The 23892-nt window shown below is 40.9% G+C and overlaps 1 protein-coding gene across 1 annotated transcript in view; it reads right to left on the bottom strand.

Annotated features, from left to right (window-relative positions):
- Positions 1 to 22800, bottom strand: part of SGCZ (sarcoglycan zeta) — a 1577608-nt gene extending 1554808 nt beyond the window's left edge. Inside the window, exon 1 of the mRNA XM_063920867.1 lies at positions 22029 to 22800. The gene's annotated coding sequence lies outside the window, so the exon portion shown is untranslated. The remainder of the gene's footprint in view (positions 1 to 22028) is intronic.
- Positions 22801 to 23892: the final 1092 nt, after the last annotated feature.

Genomic DNA, 23892 nt, shown 5'->3' with positions numbered 1-23892 from the left:
CAGTAGTTAGCCCCTGTTAGTAATGCCCCCAGTAGTTTAGGCCAACCCCCTGTAGTAATGCCCCCAGTAGTTTAGCCTCCCTGTAGTTTGCCCCCTTGTAGTTTGCCCCTTGTAGTTTAGCACCTGTAGTTATGCCCCCAGTAGTTTATCCCCTGTAATTATGCCACCAGTAGTTTGCCTCCTTGAAGTTTGCCCCCTTGTAGTTTAGCCCCCTTGTAGCCCCCTTGTAGTTTAGCCCCCAGTAATCTAGCCCCTGTAGTTATGTCCCCAGTAGTTTGCCCCCTTGTAGTTTAGCCCCTTTGTGGTTTAGCACCTGTAGTTATGTCCCCAGTAGTTTAGCACCTGTAGTTATGCCCCCAGTAGTTTATACCCCTTGTAGTTTAACCCCCAGTAGTAATGCCCCCAGTAGTAATGCCCCTGTAGTTGTAGTTTGCCTACTTGTAGTTTGCGCCCTTGTAGTTTGCCCCTAGTAGCTTGCCCCAAGTAGCTTGCCCCCTTGCATTTTGCCGTCAGTAGCTTTCCCTCAGTAGAAGCGACGCTAATACACTCACATATGTTTAAAAAAAAAACCCAGCATACTCACCAAGACCCGCTCCCACGTTCAACCGCTGTGGTCCTTCCGGCGTCCGCTCCTCGGCACTATGGGAGAGACGTCATGACATTTCTCCCATAGCGCACACTGACAGAGCCGGAAGCCGGAACTCAGTTGTGCGTTCCTGCCACCGGCTTCTGCTGTAGAGAGGGAGACAGGCACCAGTTGGTAACACAATCTCAGCGGGCACCCAGCATCTCCCTGTAGCGCAGGGCACACATTGGGTAGGTGAGCTGGAGGAGGCAGAACTGCATTTCGTCTCCAAGTGGAACTGATGGAACACAGTTCTGCCCCGTTCCGGCTCACTTTAACCTGTGTTCTACCCAATAATAATTTTTTGCTTTTGCAAGTGAATAGTAAATTCTGGTGGCTTATTATTTGTGCTCTCTTATATTATATGAAGGATTTAATTGTTGTTACATAGAAATTATTGCAAGTGGAGTCGAATTCTTGTTTGTGGAGGTTAGTTATTTAGAACCCAGGTAGATTTTGTTGCATTACCAATGTTTAGCAAATAGTGCAATTTCCCAGGAATGCTCATAAAGGTGCACCAAAATATTGTGAATTAAGAAGTTGACTAATACATAAACATTGTTAACACTGTGATTAAATGTGTTTATTAATGTATCATATAGTTAATATGAAGGTTTTGTATATGACCTCCAGGTAGATATGGTTTCTGCTAATGCAAATTTCTCAAGCAACCTGTTTTATTTTCCCATAAAGTATATTAAAGTATTGTGGATTCTTTTAACCATACTTGCCTACATTACTAATGCCCTCTCCGGGAGATGCCCAGAATGGAGAGGCAGGTGGATGGTGATGGGGGTGGACTAACTATGTCATTAGGACCCGCCCCCTCATTGAAAAAAAATAGCGTGATCAGACCATATTTCCATGGGGCGGAGCTAAAATGATGTGATTAGCACATAAGTGCATCATTAGGCCCCGCCTCCTCCATCCAGTGGGCAGAAAGTGGAAGGGGTGCCCACTCAGGGCCGTAACTACGTGTGTGCCAGAGGTGCCTGGCACACAGTGCAGATGTCCTGAATGTGCAACTGCCCGCAATGGGGATGCGGACAGTTGCGGGCCAAAAATCAGCGGCATTGTAATGAGGCAAACTGCCTCATTACAAGCCGCCTGTGTGTGCTGCCTCCGATGCAGAGTAAGTGTCTTCTTTACCACACTTCCACCTTCCCCCCTCACGCTGGCAGCGGTAATGAGATGGCACAGTCCAGTCACTTCCCGTTCATCTCTCCTGCTGCATAAAGGAGAGGAGTTGTCGGCAATATTAGATGAGGCAGCAGTCAGGACCCATGCGGACAACAGAGTGGCTTTCAGTGATGGGCAAGTGGTGAATAAGGTAGGGGAATGACCTGCAATGGGAAGCCACATAGGGCTTGAAAGATGTTCATGGTATGTGCTATGTGGGATTATATGTGCTGGGGGGGTGCGTGTGGTATTTTATCTGCTGGGATGGGGGAGCTGTATGTTGGATTATATGTGCTGGGAGGGGGGAGTTGTATGTGGGATTATATGTGCTGTGTGTGGGATTATATGTGCTGGGAGGGGGGAGCTGTATGTTGGATTATATGTGCTGGGAGGGGAGAGTTGTATGTGGGATTATATGTGGCAAGGCTGACAAAACCATTTGTACTAAGTTGTCACTAATTAATAATTAGGGTACCAAACCAGTAATAAACATGTTTATGGGACAAAGTACATTATTTTATTTTAATTTTTATTTTAATTGGGGCCATATAACTAATGAAGGAGACATTTATTATATTGCACACTTAAGACACTACAAGTACCAACATACATGTGGCTCCAAAATGTATCATTTAATTCAGATGTGCAAGCAACTGGGCAAAACCACGTTGCACTGCCGGTGAGACATATGTAACATGTGCAGAGAGATTTAGATTTGGGTGGGATGTGTTCAAACTGAAACCTAAATTGCAGTGTAAAAATAAAGCTGTCCAACATTTGTACAGAAAAATATATACAGTGCATCCGAAAAGTATCCACAGCACTTCACTTTTTCCACATTTTGTTATGTTACAGTCTTATTCCAAACTGGAATAAATTATTTTTTTCCCTCAAAATTCTACACGCAATACCCCATAATGACAATGTGAAAAAAGTTTTTTGGAGATTTTTGCAAATGTATTAAAAATAAAAAACTAACTAATCACATGTACATAAGTATTCACAGCCTTTGCTCAATACTTTGCTGATGCACCTTTGGCAGCAATTACTGCCTCAAGTCTTTTTGAATATGATGCCACAAGCTTGGCACACCTATCTTTGGGCAGTTTCGCCCATTCCTCTTTGCAGTACCTCTCAAGCTCCATTAGGTTGGATGGGAAGCTTTGGTGCACAGCCATTTTCAGATCTCTCCAAAAATGTTCAATCGTATTCAAGTCTGGGCTCTGGCCGTGCCACTCAAGGACATTCACAGACTTGTTCTGAAGCTACTCCTTTGATATCTTGGCTGTGTGCTTAGGGTCGTTGTCCTTCTGAAAGATAAACCATCACCCTAGTCTGAGGTCAAGAGCGCTCTGGAGCAGGTTTTCATCCAGCATGTCTCTGTAGATTGCTGCATTCATCTTTACCTCTATCCTGAATAGTCTCACAGTTCCTGCTGCTGAAAAACATCCCCTCATCATGATGCTGCCACCACCACCATGCTTCACTGTAGAGATGGTATAGGCCTGATGATGAGCGGGGCCTGGTTTCCTTCAAACATGATGTCTGGCATTCACTCCAAACAGTTAAATCTTTGTCACATCAGACCAGAGAACTTTGTTTCTCATGGCCTGAGAGTCCCTCAGGTGCATTTTGCCAAACTCCAGGTGGGCTCCCATGTGGTTTATACTAAGGAGTGGCTTCCGTCTGGCCACTTTACCCTACAGGCCTGATTGGTGGATTGCTGCACAGATGGTTGTCCTTCTGGAAGGTTCTCCTCTCTTCACAGAGGAATGTTGTAGCTCTGACAGAGTGACCATCGGTTTCTTGGTCACCTCCCTGACTAGAGCCCTTCTCCCCCGATCGCTCACCCCGAATGCTCAGTTTAGATGGCCGGCCAGCTCTAGGAAGAGTCCTGGTGGTTTCAAACTTCCTCCATTTACGGATGATGGAGGTCACTGTGTTCATTGGGACCTTCAAAGCAGCAGATATTTTTCTGTACCCTTCCCCAGATTTGTGCCTCAAGACAATCCTGTGTCAGAGGTCTACAGACAATTCCTTTTACTTCATGCTTGGTTTGTGCTCAGACATGCACTGTCAAGTGTGGGACTTTATATAGACAAAAGTGCCCTTCCAAATCATGTCCAATCAACTGAATTTACCACAGGTGAACTTCAAATAAGCTTTAGGAACATCTCAAGGATGATCAGTGGAAACAGGATGCACCTGAGCGCAATTTTGAGCTTCATTGCAAAGGCTGTGAATACTTATGTACATGTGATTTCTTAGTTTTTTATTTTTAATAAATTTGCAAAAATCCCCAAAAAACTTTTTTCACATTGTCATTATGGGGTATTGTGTGTAGAATTTTAAGGGGAAAAAATTGTTTTATTCCATTTTGGAACAAGGCTGTAACATAACAAAATGTGGAAAAAGTTAAATGTTGTGAATACTTTCCGGATGCACTGTAAATGTATTTGCTCCCTTTACATTGTAACAAGGCTTGTTCCAGACACAAAGTTACTTGCGTTTTTGCTTTCCTTATAAGTCTGAATAAGGCCTACAGTATAGCTCCAAGTAACAATAGTATTTCTACAATATATAAATTAATTAATTAATATGCTAGAACTCTTAATATTTATTGAATATTATATTGTCATCTATTAAAAAGTGTATGTTTTATTATTTAGTATTAATCTTTCCCCAATAATAAATTAATTTAATAACTGTGCCTATAAATACTTACTTAGGTTGTTCTTTCAAACCTTTTGCAAATTACTGCTGAACAATAAATCCAGTGGTTTGAAGCCAATACCACTGGTGATTTGGTTTGAATTTGAAATCAACTATAAAACCACATTAAGAGGGGAATTCAATTTTGCCTTAAAGATTTTCGGGTTAAAAAAAAAGAGTTTTGCCAAGATTTTTACCCAATGTTTATTTCCAGCAATTCAATTGAAGCCCATTTTTTTCAGCCAAAAACTGACCCATTTTTAGTCAAAAACACATAGGATCCGGTATAAGTTACTGGGCCTATGTGTTTTCATGATTGCAGCAGCGAAAATAAGTCACTAATTGGGAATCATTTTTTTGGGACCTCAGCAGATCCCCCCCAAATAAACAGATAAGTACCATTTTGGGGCTAATTGTATATCCCCGGGGGATCAATTAGTTGTGATAAATTACCATGGCTTATTGAATAACCCCTTTATCCTCATGCTTGCAAGGTTGAGGAGTAGTCGTCCTTTATTTTCCTTTCAATTTCAAAGTCAGTGTGTGCTTGACATTGACTAACATGATTGTATTATCTTGTATGAATTTGCATAATGTACCTTTGCTTGCCTCAGAGATGATCCAGATTCACAACTTTTACATAGTATTAAGTGGTGATACTATGAAACTCCTAAATGATTAATGATACAAAGGGATTCAGTTTGCCAAAAAAAAAATCATAATCTCTACTTTCCTTCTGCTCACACAATATTGAAATAGTCTTAGTACAAAAGATACATTTCAAGCCAGATTTTGCCCTCTTATTCTGTAGTTTAAATAACCAACGTTATAGTATATAATAGTAATAATACAGAAGGAAAAACAAAATGAGTGGCAGTTTTATTCTCAAGCGCAATCGTTCGGCCATGTTTTGAAGTGTTCTGTCTGCAGAAACAGGTAGAATAATTATTGACCCAGCAAAATAAATTGAGTCACCTGTGCATGATTAATGAAATTCACAAAAGCTGACCTGTTGGGAGTACTTGAGATCTGGAGTTGAGAACCACTGCTCTAGATGACATGTCTCTCAGATTTATCCTTTCCAGATTAAAGTATTAAAGTAGTTTAATGTGACTACACTTTCTTTCCACATCCAAACTTACAGTAGCATACACATGACTACACTTATCTCCTCACAAACCATAGATATCTACACCAACTTAAAGGTTCTTCAATAGGACAAATTATGTGGCGTGACTATGCTGCAATCTCTTGTACTGTATACTAGAAAATCCAGAATCCGCACAGTCAGTGGCTCTGGTGACTGAATAAGCTCCTATTGCAAATCTCCTATAGCGTGTAAATTGTAACATACAGTTTGAGACTTTAGAAAATTTCTACACTACAAACAATATCCCTTGAAAGGCTTAGACTACAATATGGGAGGCCCATATATGTTTAATTGTGTAATTAGAGGAAAATGCATCCAGCTAGGATCAAAGATAAAGAATAAGAAGGAAAAACTAAAATATTCACTCCTATCATAAAATGTCTAATTCTAAAATCATTCACGGAGATTTGTTGGAAGTCAGGGGGGCTTAATGAGTGATACAAATGGCATTGTATAAATGTAGTTTTTATAGATGCGGTTGTAAATTACTAGTTTCAGCAATTAGGAAACCACAAGGTTTGACTGCTCTCCATAACATTAAGATGAGTGAGGCTAGTTTACCATAAGACAGTAGAAATGGCAAAAATATTCTACAGGTAATACGACAAATGATATGAGTTACAGTACATAGGTGCAGGAGCGGATTTAGGGGTCTGGCCGCCCATAGGCACAACATTATTGGCTGCCCCCCAGAAAAAAAAAAAAAACAGGGAGATACTGGGTGACTGTGGGGGCAGGAAGTGATGAAGACAGAATCGTCTGTAGGAGGGGAGAGAGAGAGAGAGAGAGAGACATGGAAGAGAAAAGACATGTTGGGGAAAGTGAGAGATGTGGGGGGACAGTGAGAGACATGTGGGAGAGATTGAGAGCAAGAAGTGGGAGAGTAAGATCAAGATGGGCAGAGAGACATATGAGGGACAGGGGGTATTAGGACAAACAGTGGCAAGGAAAAAAAAAAACTTCAATGATGCGTCTAACCAAAATACAGTGTGTGCTGGGAGCTGTGGAATACCTCCTCAATGTTAACCTCTACTGTGTATAATAAATTACTCACATTTCAGTGTGCACTGATCTTGTTAATTGGAGTCTCTGAGGGCCTAGAGGGTCACACCATGTGCCATCCTGATGCTCATGCAGCTTGCTGTTGCTCACAGCTCTCGCAGCAATAGTGTTGCCATCGGAGACCAAGGAGCGGGTCCCACAGCACAGCCTGCTTCCGCTATTCTATAGTTTATGGAGGAGCCACCAGTGAGGCAGGTAGGTGCTGTGCGGCTGCGGCCATACAGCTTACATAGAACTGCTGCCGCTGCACAGCCTAATTAGCAGGCATCTCCGGCTCTACCACTCAGTCAGCTGAGATCAGTGCGGGCCGCAGATGCTAATAAGGAGGGGGGGTGCAGGGGGGGGTGACGGTGCACAGGCTGCTGCACAAAGGATGGCCAGCGATCAGCACACGTGTCCGGCCAACGCATAGGGCATGGTTAGGGTACAGAGATGTGTGCCTTGTGAGTGGAAGGGGAGTTTGTTAATCACCTACAGCGTGTGCGGCTCAACAGCAGCATCCACAGCATCAGGCTTTGATGTGTGCCACCCCTAGGAGGTGCCACCCATACGCACGTGCCTCACGTGCCTAGTGGGAAATTCAGCACTGCATAGGGGGTTATTCAGCTGGGAACTCTTGTGCAATCCTCGGCGCAGTTTCCCGATAATCACATTTGCATTGCATGGATTGCAATGCTGAATGAGGGCCATAGTCCTCTACCAGCTGAAGAAAATATATAGTACAGATGGAGCCAGCCTAATCGTGGCTTCACCTGTGCCTGGGCGCGCCTGGGAGGCAGACCGCCAGGAGCAAAAGGGGCGCACGTGTGTCAAAGTGAATGACAGCGTCTGTGTATGCTCAGCAGCAGGCTGAGGCGCAGGCGTGCCTAGGAACGCTGCTTGCTCCCACCTGCAATGTAGCCACTCTCCATCTGTAAAGTCAGCACAGAGTTATGTACTTAAACTCCACTACATACCCAAAGATCTTGGATGGTGTGAAGTCATTTACATTGAGTAAACTAGATTCCCGATATAATTATTGTTTATGTCATTCTTTTTTTTTAATCTATATTAGATATGTCAGCTATCATCATTAATCACTAATTCATCATGATGACTGGAATCTCAAAAGCATTATTATACCTTAAAGCATTTCATACAATTTATTTATTTTTAAAAGGGAGCCTTGAATCATCATTAAAAACTCATTGTCTATTTGGTGTTTAATATCTAGTAATTATTCTAGGTCTTCCAACATTGTAATTTATTCAGCAGTAATACAAGAACACATAAGATGCACTGCATTATAATAGTACTGGTATTATTGCGGTTTTAAATTATGACACAGGTTCATTATGATGTAAGAAATACATTTCCTAATAATCAATATGCTAGAATGCAGTTTTGCACGTTTATATGTATGGCAAACATTGGATTAGAATACGTAAAAGAAAACAATAGAGCCAGACTTAATAATGGATAGTTCTATTCTGGTTTGGCAGGTAATCTATCTTAAAATGGCTAAAATATTATATGGAAACATTTGCTGGAGATCCATTTGGTTTCCTTTTGCAAGTCTAATATTATTTCTGCTGGAAGATTCTGCCCTCCATCTATTCTTAAGATAAATGTCACTTTAAAACTAATTATAAGCCACTTCCCATTTTTCATATTTTCCCCCATAAATATTTTAGGCTAGTTATGAGCCTCATAAACCATACCAGGTTCTTGATTACACATTCCTCAGAAAGACTGAGAGAACGGATGTGGCTCATTTCAGTGGTTTATATTCTGCAAGTATGGCTTTGTGACATATCTGCAATTGTAAAATTTACATTTTTGACAATTATTAAGTTCAGATATCTTTTGGTGTTGGGTAATGTATTCAGAAATTAATTTTGTGATATAAAATGTAGGCATGCATGTTGAGGTAATATATTAAGAAGATTGCTTGCTCTGTCTGTATATACGTTTCCAGTGTTTCAGTACATTCATTACATTAACCACAGACAGACTGAACAGAATATTCTCCTTTATTTCATTTACTCTATGCACATCTGGAGGTTGTGCCTGAAAGCTACATATTACTGGTCTAAAAAAAGGTTTCCAGTATCCTCCTTTCTCCTGATACTAGAACTTCTCTTTCTCTGCAAGGTCTCTGGGTCATGCATTTTAATTTACATACAAATCACCTCCTTCTCAAATGCGTCTGCAATTAGCTTTTACATTTTTCTTAGCCCAGAGTAGTAAAAAATAGTACATCAGTAAATGTGCTGTCTGTGGTTATTCATGATAAACTGCAGGATTGTCAATGTTAGCCATGATTCCTGGATACTTGCTCTCACATGTTTTTATACTTCTCCATTCATCTGGGAGCTGGTCTCATAATGAGTGTGGTATCCAAATAGCCGTGGTAATTTACAGTGGCCAATTACCTACCCTGGGGTTATCCAATTAGCCCTATAGCTGGCAATGATTGGGTATTCGGAAAAATTTTCAGACAGAAAAAATGGGGGTTAACAGGCGTTAATACATGTTAACGGGTGTTAATGGAAAGAATCCATGAAAAATTCACAAATTTGTGCATTAACAGGGGTGTGGCACCCGTTAGCCCCCGAGTTATCAAGGATTTTTTTCAACCCACTGATACAGGTGAAAATAAATCACTGATAACTTACAGATCCACAATTTCCTTTGAGCAATATAGGAGAGGCATGCATCGATAATGCTCCTTTTTGGCTTATTCTCACCCCACCCCCCCCAATTCTCATATGTTTACCTTGCTGTGTACTTCCTTGGATTGCCTCTGTGGCATCCCAGCAGAGATCTTGCTAACCACCTGGATATCTGACTGCAGGCACTTTAGGGGTTAACAAAATCCCCCTACCTGTGACATCACCAGCAACTCGATGACCCCTTAACCTGGGGGCTAGGCAAATAAAAACAAGGAGGGTGGAGTGTGCTGTGCAGTGTTAGCTGATACACAAAAGGAAGAGTCCATATGGGGAGATGTGCAAGAAAACAGCTAGAGAAAGTAACATGAAGTGTAAAAGCATGATGTAAGAAAGTCGAGCAGCAAATGGGAAAGATAGCACCCAGAGACAAATTGCATTAAAGAGATGGCTGAGACTTGTGGTGACACAGCCAGACCAGGTATTCCAGTAGAAAGGAAACCTCCAAATCATCCAGGAATGCCCTGAAAAGAGAGGGGAAGCCATTGCCTGAAGGATCCACTGCTTTGGTGAGAGACACCTATTTCTTCTAGGCATTCACCAGCCTTACTTTAAGTGCTAGACATTAACCCTAACACGTATATCAGCACTGTAACTATACCATTGAAATACAGATCTTATTGTATGCATACATCCAAGCAAGGGCCACATCTGTGCACACAAAGATCCCCAAATATCCCGGACTGAAAGTAGCCAAGCTACTCTACTAATTCTGGCCCTCATTCCGGTCGCAGCGCGGCGATTAGGTGGAAAATCTTCATTTCTGCACATGCGTACGGGCCGCAGTATGCACGCGCGAAGTACTTTCACACAAAACTATGCAGTTTTACACAAGGTCGAGCGACGCTTTCAGTCGCTCTGTTGATCGGTGAGTGATTGACAGGAAGTGGGTGTTTCTGGGAGGTAACTGACCGTTTTCCGGGAGTGTGCTAAAAAACGCTGGCGTGTCAGGTAAAAACGCAGGCATGCCTGGGGAAACGGGGGAGTGGCTGGCCGAACGCAGGGCGTGTTTGTGATGTCAAAGCAGGAACTAAACTGACTGAGGTGATCGCAAGGTAGAAGTAGGTTTGGAGCTCCTCAGAAACTGCATGAAAAATTTTACGAGCAGTTCTGCTAACCTTTCATTCGCACTTCTGCTAAGCTAAGATACACTTCCAGAGGGCGGCGGCCTAGTGTTTGCACTGCTGCTAAAAGCAGCTAGCGAGCGATCAACTCGGAATGAGGGCCTCTGATACATGACATTGTCTTCTAGACTCTTCACCTATTTAAGTTTAATTGAACCAAACCATACTGAGAGTGTATAGGAATTAGAGATGAGCGGGTTCGGATGTAATGCCAGAATTAACGCCAGTTTGGTTTTAACCAGATTTTTCTTATTGGCTAACCAAAACACGTGACATCCGTGAGCCAATAAGATGCTGTTTTGAGAACTGAGTAAATCGGAGTAAAACCGAAACCGCTCATCTCTAATAGCAATGTATGTGACTACATCATTCCATGCTTATGTAGACATAATTATGAAATGCTATGTACTGTAGACATAATTGTGAATTGCTATTTACAGCAGACTGCAAACTGCTAAATAGAAATAATTGACAACTGTTAAGTAGGCATAATTTGCTGTAGTTTGAGAAATGTTTGCCATATGTTCCTTTGATTGAAGTGACCCATTCTAGCCTGTATTCAGGGTCTCTAGAAATAAATACAAAAATCCTGTTGCATACATTCTGTCTGACACTTTTTCTGTGGGGGTCCTCTGGGATTGACATCCGGAGCTCTTCAGGATACTGATACCCCTTTCACATCGCACTAAAAACCCGGTATCGACACGGCATATTGCCGTGTCGAAACAGGTCAGTGTGCGATGTGAAAGGTCCTTTGCAGAATTAGCGGGTCGCCTGACCCAGTAATTCAACCCGGTAAAAAAGAAGGGTTATTACCGGGTTGAATACCGGGTCAGGTGCAGTGTGAATGGGAGCCGTTCCGATGCGACACGGCTCCCATTCACAGAATAGGGAGAGGCGGCGCAGGAGATGAGCTCATCTCCCAGCACCGCCTCCACCCCCGCCCCTGCTGCTGCTGCTGCGCCCCCCGCTGCTCTGGCAACCGACCCGGTATATTGCCGGGTCGGAAAGCCAGCAGAGGAGCGCAAATGCCGGATCCCACCCGGTAAGGACACGTTTCTCTTACCGGGTAGGATCCGGCATTTGCGATCTGAATGCAGCATGAGACAGGTGATGGGAATGTAAAGGAAGGTAAAGGTATGAAACATAAACCTGCAATCACCCAACTACTAGTGACTTATCACACTCCCACTCCCCATTCCCGAACTAAGTCACCTAAGTCTCCTCCTGTCTTTTTCTCAAGCCTTTCAGTAGCTATTCCTCAAAATTCATCTTTAAGAAGACCGTATTTAATTCCAACTTTTAGGAAAATTATGTATAATCTCTTTTATACATATATAATCACATCTTTTACCATTTCAGATAAATTTGTTGAGTTTGTTTTTAAAGTTGTACTTTTAGACTTTACATTATAAACCCTTAGTTTCATCAGTTAGTATTTCTCATAAAAAGATATGCATAAAAACTACCCTTTAATCTTTAGAATTGGTTGGGTGCACACCTGCTGATCCAATAAACGCTCTGACCCATCAGAGTGTGCAGTCTTTAGATATTTTTCATGGGATTGGGCAGTCATTAAAAAGATCATGTGTGCAGCACATGAGATCCCAAACTCACGATCCGACCATTGCAGGAGCACTTGAAGCCGCTTATCAGCTAATCATCCTACATACACACGATACAATTAATGGGCCGTTAATACAATTATTAGCTGATTGCACAAATGACTGTATAGGGTGTACTCGCTTTAGGGTTATATTGACAAAATCTTTTTTTTTTTTTTTTTTTTGGAGTGAGGTGCTGTGAAGTAGAGATAGATAGATAGATAGATAGATAGATAGATAGATAGATAGATAGACAGATAGATAGATAGAATTGCTCTACATGGTTTGGCATGAACCATTCCAAGAGGGATAAGTTCAGGATGCTGGCACTCATAATCCTGATATGCAGCCAGAAAACTGGTGCCGAAATCCTGACATCAGACAAAATGCCGATGCCAGAATTCCAACAGCTGGCATCCCAACTGTGAGTATGCCGGGACTCCTAGGGTGAGGTCGCAGGAGGGAAGGGGGGTTACAATTAGGCACCACCAGGAAGGGTTAGGGTTAGGCTATGGGGAAGGAAGGGTTAGGGATAGGATGCGGAGAGGCAGGGTTAGGCACCAGCAGGAAGGGCATACTTGCCTACCCTCTCAGAAGCTGTGGGAGACTCCCGATTTTTGGGGTAGACCCCCACAACCCCGGAAGGGTAGGTGGCTCTCCCGCATTCTGCCCACACCCTGGCACTTCCTAGACACTAGAATCACTGCTGCAGGGTGAAGGGGCGGGGCTAAAAGTCACAATCACATCATTTAACCCTGCTCCCTACCCGTGGAACCGTGGACCCACGAATCGCGGGCATTTAATATTTCAGGGGCGGAGCCTAATAACGTGGCACTCTGGTCCCGCCCCTCGAAGTATCAGGCTGTGTATCTAAAAAAAAGTAGGTAACTCTGAGTAAGGATTAGGATTAGGCTGCAGGGAGGAGTGGTTAGGTTTAGGCACCACTGGGGAGGGTTAGGCTGCGGGAGGAGGAGTGTTAGGGTTAGGCTGCAAGAAGGGAGAGTTAGGGTTAGGAGGGTAGGGGGAAGTGTAACTATATGCAACCCCTGTCGGGTTTCTCTCCATCGGGATGCCGCTATCAGTTTTCTGACAACCGTCATCCCAAACACCGGGTACACATATGACACCCTTCCAAGAGTCCTGAGAAAAAAGTTGTCCAAATATCCTTTGCTACCATTATTAGCATTTTATAAAATTCAAGCATTTGTGTATTCATTGCTCTTCAGCAAATACACCTTCACTAATGTCTCACTAACACTCAGAGAACAAAGCAGTTGTCACATAATAGTCTAATTGTAACTGACACTGTGAATTGTACATTTGTCATGACGGAAGGGATTGTTTACCTTCTTCCTAACACACTACTGGACCTACTGTGTCTTTCTGCTGAAGGATGGCTGCAGTTATTATTGGTGTTTATGAACTGTTAACATTGTTCAATAAATGATTAATATAGTCTGGCAAAAGCCATTTTATGTACTTTTAGTAATAAATACACAGCATTTTGAGTGTTCAAACCTCTCAGCTGTCCTTATATAGACAGAACATACCTTGTTTCAGGAGATTGCCCCATAATCCTAAGCATCATCACATTTGTCCCAACTTGTGGGAGGTGCATTCGGCAGGAGCCTCTGGTGCTTGTAAAGTTCAAGAAAGAGGGATGGAGAGGGAGGGTAGTGTTAGTGCTTCTGTCTACTGATGATGATAACCAGGGCTGCCATCAGAAATTGTGAGGCCTGGGACTGACAAAATAGGCAGCACCGCTCCGCCTCCCCGAGTCCAACCACCAGCTTCTCACCTCCCCCTATGTTCCCTCAGCATCAACTCAATTCCCCCTGTGTCACTCCAGCAAACTCTCCCCTCCCTGTGTCCCACTCCCTCCAGCATTTCTCACATCCCACTGTCCGTCCAGCAGCTTCTTACCTCCCCTGTTCATCAAGCATCCTCTCACCTCCCCCTATCCATTCAGCAGCCTCTCATCTGTCCGTGTGTCCAACCAGCAGCTGTGATTTGGTGGCAGTCCGCTTGCAAGTTTTATCAGGTAGACCGTCAGAAAGCCATGAAGAGACAACACCGGTGGAATTTTGAATCTGGCGCTAGTCATGGGCCCAGGGCTGAAGTACTGGAAGTCCCCCCTGATGGCTGCCCTGATGATGACTATCACTTGCAGTAGCCTTCATCAGAAACCTACTGCAACATGGGATAGTCTATTATATCAGATGTACAAGTACCACTACTGTCCACCGATTGTTAATGCCAGGGTGTGCTAAGGAAAAGGTGCTTTATTATCAAAATCATCCAATTTCCCCCTTTTTTTGTTGAATTTGGAAATGGACCTCAGTTCTTTTCTGGCAGGAGCTTTGCATTTAATCCTATAGAACTGCTAATTATTAATGTTCTTCTTAATATTATGTTACTGTAGCTTTGTACACAACGGTCATAACTAAATTCCCGGTTTATTTAATTTATGTTGTTTTTATAGAAATTTGAGACCACTGAATCTAAAGGGCCCCATACACTAGAACGATAATGCCCGATTTCAGGCCAGTTCAGGCATTCGGGCCAATATATTGGGTAAAATTGGGCATTTTCATTGTGCTTTACACCTGATCCGATGCGCGGTCCCATGAGCATCGGATCGGATTACCCTAGATCTGACATATCACGAGGGCTGCACTCGTGATATGTCGTATTCCGCAGGAATGGCTGGGATAGTAAAAGATACATCATATGCAAAAGGACCGAATACAATGTATCTTTTACTGTCCTGCCACCCGGGAGGCTGCCGGGAGGTTGAAGGGAAATCCTACACGACATGACAGACCGTCATGTCGTATAAGTGTATGGGACCCTTTACTGTGCATTTCAACAACATCATTTTAAATAAAAGTGAAGGTCTAACACAAACCTGTTCAACATGTGGCTATTAATTTACATTTCTACTCACATGTTTAACTTGTATTTAATGCATTGACTAAAACACCTGTACAAGACAGAAATATGCAAATGTAAATGAGAGGCCTTAAAGGGTTGTTAGTATTATTATTATTATTATTATTATTATTTTATTTATGTATGTATTTATTTGTTTCTTGTTTCTTGTAAACAAAGGCACATAAATCAGTCTTCAGTCACAAACTGTCTTGTCCAGGGCAACTACTGCTAACATCAGGCACATGGTGAGCAAGCCCCTAAGAGGGTGAAACGTACGTTCAGCCTGTTAATATCTGTCACTCGACTTAATTGCTGTGCTCCCGCTACACTTGTTCGTGAAGCCGGGCACCCGGTGCTAACAGAGACGCTGACTGCAGACTCAAGGAAACCCCTGCCGCTGCAGCAGGACCTCTAACTTTACCTAGCATCATTACTGAACCCCCGTCATACTTGGATGTGGAGTCTGACAATTTGGTATCAATTAGAGACGCAAGCTGCCAGGAGATTTCAACCGCTGACATACCACTGCTGTCAGGTATTTCTGTGCTCTCTCATAGTGGTGCGATGGTGCCTGCGGCCCTGCAATGATATTATCACCAGGACCGCAGTGTATCTGAGCACATGAAAGCAGAAGCACTTCTTTCTTAATTCTACTGGCTACCGTCCCCGTTAACTCTCTCACCTCCCATTCACTGCGTGATATACACACACATGGGAAGGAAGCAGAAGTTAGCTGGATTAACAGAGCGGGCACTTTAATCCTTATATTTATTAGTGATTCTTATTATCTGGTCCACTCTGTTTATGGCTGCAGGCATATTGGTAATAAATCACTCAGATACTACCATATGAGACTATTAATAACTGTTACCTATTCATAGGGTAATTATAATCATTGATACAGTTTTTTTGCTATGGTATCTCTGTGGAATTTTTTCCATAGTTACAACGGTGTTGATATCTTTTGTGCAGCTAATTTTTATTACAGGTCATCAGACTACACCCGTTTATCTTTGAAACATTTTCTCTAGGTACCGATGAACTGACATGCGCAATTTATTCAGAGAAAATACTTGCATATCAATAATATATTGAATATCACACTTGGGAATTTTCTCCTGCCAGTTTCTGGTAATATTTTGTTTTGCAGGATTATTTTCTCTTCGCAGGGGATTGGATTGGACAATTTGGCTCAGCCTCCTGAGAGTTCTTAATATCTTCTGTAGATTATACATCTAATGAGCGTATACCTGTGAGTGATAGATCTTTGTGGCCTGAGCCCTGTCTGCAGTCTCAATAGACCATATTGTCTTTTTTTCCCCTATAGGAACATTTATTTTTTTATATTTGACTGGATACATTTTGCCTAACCATTTATGAGCCCCTAAATATTACTTATAGATGATACACTCAGTAAACACATATCTTGAGTAATCAGCATGTGGGCGATAGTAAAAGTTATATATGGATAAATTGTACCTATTGAGGTTAAATCAGTGTACTGTTATACTTTCATAGTTTGCTCCGGGTGTCTATATTGAGTATATACTTTCACCCCTGGGAAGTACTATATAAAAATATTAAGTACTGGGAGACTTGGTTTCCCATTGGAGAATTTCTGCTTTTTACTTCTCACTATATGCATGCTTGTTAAACTTCCCTGTAGGAAACTATACTTAATAATACTTGATCTATTTTTAATATATTAAGGTAATAAAAGTTATATTTTAAACAATAAATTACATATTTGAGTAAATGAGTGCACCTACAAAGAGGTAAACCTTCTGGTCGTCTGGTTCCTTCCAGAGACAACCCCTTGTGATACAATTGTCATCTTTTCCTCGGGGTGCACCGCCAACAGTGATATTTTGCTTAAAAAAATTTCTTTTAATATCAATTACAATTGTTGGTCGTCTATATTTACAAACGCACACAGTTCGTAATATTTCTAGGCAGTGCAGGACTCCCGCAACCCTTTTTTCAACATTGGGGGTAATTCAGACTTGATCGCAGCAGTAAATTTGTTAGCAGTTGGGCAAAACCATGTGCACTGCAGGTGGGGCAGATATAACATTTGCAAAGAGAGTTCAATTTGGGTGGGTTACAGTACTTTGTTTCTGTGCAGGGTAAATACTGGCTGCTTTATTTCTACACTGCAATTTAGACTTGTTTGAACGCACCCCACCCAAACCTAACTCTCTCTGCACATGTTATATCTGCCCCCCCTGCAGTGCACATGGTTTTGCCCATCTGCTAAAAAATGTGCTGCTATGATCAGGTCTGAATTAGGTCCATTATTATATCCACAATAACAATTTCTTCTACAATCTTGCCAGACGGAAGGAGGCTAAGAAGGTGATCACGTGTGCAAAGGCAGAAGCTGAGCAGAAAATGGCCCAAAAATATTTGGGGTGAAAACATTTTTACGTATATGCGGTAAGTGAATGAAGAAAACCAAATGGAAGAATAATAAGAGTTAAGACAGAGAGTGAGAATTTGGTGGAGGGAAACAAGTAAATAGCAGATTATCTAAATAATTATTTTTGCTCAGTGTTCACTACAGAAGTAGTAGGGAAGAGACACAGTTCAGGTGCACTGACATTGACAAAAATGAGTTACAGTATACTGTATGAAAGAACATTAACAGAGGATTCAACACTCAAAGTTGATAAATCAATGGGGCCAGATAGGATGCATCCAAGGATACTAAAAGAGCTAAAAGATGTGCTGGTAGCACCATTAACATAATTATTCAAAAAGTCACTAGCTTTTTGGTGCAATTCCAGAGGACTGGAAAAGAGCAAATGTAAAGCCACTACAAAAATGAGGAAGCAAGGAAGAAGCAAGTAACTACAGACTAGTAAGCCTTACATCAGTGGTTGGGAAAGTAATGGAAATACTATGAGAAGAAAGAGTTGTGGAACATCTTAAATCAAACAACATACAGGATCCCAAATAGCATGAATTTACTTGGGGGAGATCATGCCAAACAAATCTTAATGACAATTGTGACTCCGTGACTAAAAGAAAAGATCTTGGGGGTCATACATGTAGAATATCTAGACATTAGTAAGGAGTTTGACATGGTCCCACATTGCAGACTGCTAAATAAACTTAAAAGCATGGGACTGGATTATAAAACAGTTAAATGAATAAGACCCTGGTTGCAGGAAATGAAACAGACAGTTGTAGTAAATGGAGTGCATTCTATGGAGGGAAATGTTACCAGTGGAGTACCCCAGGGATCTGTACTTGATTAGTGCTCTTTATATCTTTGTTGGTGACATTGCAAATGGTACTGAAGGGAAAGGATGCCTTTTTGCAGATGACACAAATGTATGCAACAGGGTAGACACACCAGGTGCGGTAAAACAAATGATTGATGATCTAGGTAGACTTGAGGAATGGTCAAAAACATGGAAACTACAGTTTAATGCTAAAAAATGCAAAATCATGCACTTGGGTCTTAAAAATCCAAAGGCTAAATATAGTATCAAGGGTACTATAACAGAAACTACTGAGGAAGAAAGGGATTTACAAGTAACTATATCAAGTGACTTAAATTAGAAAATATTACTATAAACAAGTGATTCCTAAGGCATCTTATTGATTTCTAGTATACATGCAATTATTGAAACTATGTGCTCTTGCTTTCACATGCCATAATTCATAAAGTAACATTCTAATAAAATAGTGTAACACAAACATGGTATTAAAGTTGATTTGTTCCCAATTTTTTACATTTTTTAACACTTTTTTGTTTCATTATTGAGTCACTACATTTGTTTATCAATTTTAGTGGTATATTGTTTCAAAGTGGTTAGCATTGCTAAATTGCAACTGTAGGACCATGGGATCCATTCTGACCAGAGGTTATGTAATTTGCATATTCTCTATGCTCTTGTGGATTTCTCCAAGTGCTCCAGTCTCCTCCCACAGTCCAAAAATTGGTATTAGCTCAAAAATAGTGCACACATGGTTGGGGAATTCCGCTAATAGCCACCAAGGGAAGGACAAACATTCTTTGATTTACAGCAATATATAATATTTTAGCACTAAAAAAGAATAATAAAGCAGAAAATTCTTTAAGTTTGTTGTTTAAGTTATGATGGCTTAACACCTGGACAAATGCTTGCAGTATGATGCACTTACACTGTCATTTATCACAGTTCATTAAGCATACCCCTGTTCAGACATACAGGTTTAAGTTTACATTCTTTATGTCCATCATTTGTCAAAATACTACAAGTCTGACAGAGTACCAGTGGTCACTATACAGTCACTCCTTATTTCTTATTCAGTATATTTAAATATATTGCAGGAAGTGCTACCGGAACAAAATAATGGTAGGGAAGTAAAATCTACTTATTCACTTTGATGAATTAATTTTAATAAATGCATACTACAGGAATATAATTGTTCTTAATTTCAGAAGATATGAGTTAGTTGAATACTAATGTTAGTTTAAATTTGATAGCGGGTGCTGCCATATTCTTAATCCATAGAAATATTTCTTACAATAATTGAAATCATGTTCAATACAGTAATCTGAATAATGGATTATCTCTTGTTTGTGCACAAGGCATTAGTATCATTCCATGAAAGGATGTGTATGGGATGTGCAACATCAGAATCCGCCATCTGCCCACCCACCAATTACATACTGTGATTTCTAAAATGTGACTTTCTCATTTGGCAATGTATATACATTAACTGCTTCATGTCCGCTAATAAGGCATACAATATACACAAAGTTAATAAAAAAGACACACACACACACACACACACACACACACACACACACACACACACACACACACACACACACACACATTACATCTGGAGAGTTCTACAAATCACTCAAACATGCAAAAAGAACAGTTTTACAGCTACAGGTATACCATATATTTTAAGGAGTATTCAATATCTAATGTGGCAATTCTGGACAAATGAAATTGCCTTTATGTTCATTTATGCATATTTCTAGTAATACTACCACTCTGTTTGTCCCATAATTCACATGTATGCTTTATACAGATAGTATAAAAATACGATTAATCACAAAGAAATGTTTATGTACACATCACATCCATTTATTGCTGTGTTATCAGGGAAATAGGGAGTACACATTAGGGGTGGAAACCAGCATAACACAACCCTTGGAGGATAATTTGATTTCACTGGTTTACCTAAATTTTACATAAAACAACCCTCTAGAAGCTTTTGGATATATTCACTACAAAAAAAAACCCCATAAAAATACAATAGCATACAAAACATAACCTCAGTCAAATCTGCAATGGAAAGCTATCACTGCTTTTGTTGTAACTTCTGGCAGGCATCTATTTGCAGAATGGAAAAGCTACATCTTGTGTTTTATTGATCAATCATGTACATGTTTAGCAACATTGTATGTTATGACATTGTTGATGAAGCCATGTGAATGTTTCATTTTAGAATCATACACTAAAACACTTCAACCAGAATCATATAATTATCAATATATAATTATCAAGTCAAGTACATGTAGTCTTCTGTGTTGGGACCCAGAGGTTTAAAATATACTGAAGCGTAAAGAATGAAAACTGAATAATGTAACCTGAAGTTCACAAGTATCTGTCCACAATAAATCATCAATAAGCACATACCCTTGCTTGTGTTGTACATAAACAGAAAAATAGATCTTACTTAAAAGATCCTATATGGAGAGCATACTGTGCTGTTATACCATACAGGCAACTAATATTACTTAAAGACCATTTTGAGTATTTTGTTTAAAACTATCAAAATGTAATCATGAAGTATAAACAAAAGTTAGGGGCAGTCTTCTTATGCAATTTATCTCATTTATAGTTTATGGACAGATTAGTTGCGTACAGACTAATTGTCCACAATAGCAACTAGTTCTTGTAAAAACACATTGACAGTATTCAATCTGATAAAAATGTGCCAAGAGCACAAGCTGAATGATATATTGGTCTCACCGGCTGCTGAGCATTATATACACCATCTAATCCTTTCAGTGCTTGCACTAAACTTGTCATCGCTTATAAACTATAGCAGCTGTCACATGTGATATGTATGTTCTATAAGATGACCATAAGCAGCAGTCTGTTTAGTGTTTACAGTGCCTTAGAAGCATGTGTGGTGGTAAGTAGTGAGTGCACCAGCCTTATGATATCCCAAACAGAACTTTTATATACAAAAAGGTTACAAGACTCATCTCTCATATTAATGAATGTCACCCTGCATGTCACTGATGTGACACCCCCCTGAATAGAAGTAATTATGGTTTAGCTTGGTGGTTTTTGTGTAATCACTAAAAATGAGAGATACCTGTTTAATTCTTTAAGGGGTAAATATATGCAAATATATACAATTAGATCATGAATTAATATTCCATATAGCAGATTATTTGTCACATATAGAATACCAATTATTAACAGCAAATTCTCATAAGACCTCACTAGTCAGGACAAAAAAAAAATAACAAAACCCTGATTTCTTGCTTGGTTCTCCCAGTGCTAATATCTGCAGTAAATGTACTGTGAGATAGGACGGTATCAGTGTGGCTATATCACAGGGTCTGTTATAAATATGTTCCAAGTGCAATGGAATCTGGGCTAGACACAGCAGACTGCCTAGTGGCACCCTCTCCTTCACTGCTAGCTTGTATGCCTGCCAGTATACAGATTTATTTAGGGTTTAAATTGCACAGTTTTTATTTTTTGTTTTGTGTTTATTTTCATTAACTTGATGCACTGCAAAGAACTTCATGTTGCTGTCAATAATATGTCATAGAAAGGAAATTCTGATAGCATGTGTGGAAGTTATACAGATGAGCCTACACAATTACCCAGCACACTTCTACGGACTATCACCCCTTTAAAGACATGCCACCATCTGGTTACCATTAGAAACTCCTACCTGTTTCTCCTGGGTGCTCTGCCCGGGGACTTGGACCATGCACCAGCAAAGTTGCCCAAATCTAGAATCTGAAAGTCAGCCTTTTCCTACAGAGCCTGACTGCTCTCCTCAGTCTCATTCTCAGGGAACCAGCGCTGTGGATGTGCATATATGTGATCTCACAACGATTCACTTGTGCACTGGCAGAGACTGGTAAGCGACAGGTGATCCCTGGCAGACAGACCCCCTCGCAGTGGCACCGGAATAGTCTGCTGCACGGTGTGACTATTTATATCCTTTCTGCAATAAGCTACAAATCAGAGACTTGCTGCATCCCAAGGAGAGAGAAAGAAGCTGCTCCATTGCAAAGCATCATGCGGCAAAATGCACATAAATGTTTTTAAAGTAGCGAGCAGGAGATGTGATGATGAGACCATTCCCCGGTCATGCTTGCTCTCCCGGTACAATCAGCAGCTTGTGTGTGTTCAACATTACTGCTGATCAATTTCACTGGCAGCACAGCTCCCCTACAGCCCCTGGCAGCGATCCCTAGGAGCTGACACTTGGAGGCATCCCTCCTCCTGCACAAAATGCAGCAATAATGAGGTCTCCAGGAATGGGGTCTTCTCTTCTTGTGGATAATGCCAGGAGAGAGAGTGAGAGAGAGCAGGGAATGCAAGGTGGATCTTCCAAAGAAATAGATTTTTCTCTTCTTGCTTTTGCTGCTTTACTGTCCTTCACCAGCAGGTGACTGACTACACTTCTCTCTTCTCTGGGCCAGCACTGAAGGGATTTCTCTTCTCTGTCAAAAGCAATGCTTCCTTTCCCATGCCTACTGGGTCCTAGTGCCGTTATGCAATTTGCACGTCCATATTAGTTTGCAGCCACATGCATTACTGCAACTTGGCAGCTGTTCCGTAGCCGTGCTTGCTTAAAAGCATCATGTCTTCACATTTCTTTATACACAATTCAGTGATCATTTATTCGTATTATTACATTACTGTTATATTATTATTATTATTATTATTATTATTATTATTATTATTATTATTAATAATAAAAAATAATAATAATAATAATAATAATAATTAATTATTATTATTATTATTATTATTATTATTATAGGATAAATCTTGTTTTTAAAAAACAAGCAACCAACTACCTAGTTTATAGTCTATATAGAGAGTCCTTGTTATCAATCTGTATCAGCTAAGGCTGTCTTTCAGTTAGTGTGTGTATGACAGTAAAGTGGCACAGTCCTGTCCTTCATGGGAAAACTGAGAAGTAGCATATTCCTTCCTCCAGCCTGCATAAATCAGAGTTCCCAGCAAAACTGGTTGCATAAGCTGTTCTGTGCTGCCTGTCCTTGTTCCCATCTCCTCCACTGCAACACAGCACATGAGAGACACACAGGCTTCTGTTAAGCGTAGGAGCTAGGAGAAAGATACAGTCAGTAACAGTTATCGAAGTTGTATTTTTTCCCCTGCCTCCATAGTCCAGTCCCCAGAGTCTCTGCTGATCTGTGTGTTGGATCAGGGAGGGGTTTTAGGAGTTCGGGAATAGAAGGAATCCCATCACAGAAAAGTCAGTTTTAACTACTTCATTGCTAAGCTTATTATTGAAGGTGAGAAAACAAAAGCCAATGCATTTAGCTATTATATGAACTCATGCTAAGACTAGATTTAGAGCAGCTCCCTTCTATGGTATGTAAAACTATGTAAATCAGCGTTTACCAACCCCTGTCCTCAAGGCATACATTTAGGGGGAATAGGTAAAAACCAGGACTGTCCAGACCCCCAGAACGCAGACTACCTGCAGTAAACTCTGCCACTCTGGAGCTTGTAGTGCGTGTCCCCAGATATCCCTGCTAGTGGGGGTGGAGTGC

This window comes from Pseudophryne corroboree, chromosome 1 (genome assembly GCF_028390025.1).
Source record: "Pseudophryne corroboree isolate aPseCor3 chromosome 1, aPseCor3.hap2, whole genome shotgun sequence".
NCBI classification, from domain to species: Eukaryota; Metazoa; Chordata; class Amphibia; order Anura; family Myobatrachidae; genus Pseudophryne; species Pseudophryne corroboree.
Note: the sequence above shows the minus strand (reverse complement) of the source record. Positions and strands in the feature narration are given on the sequence as shown.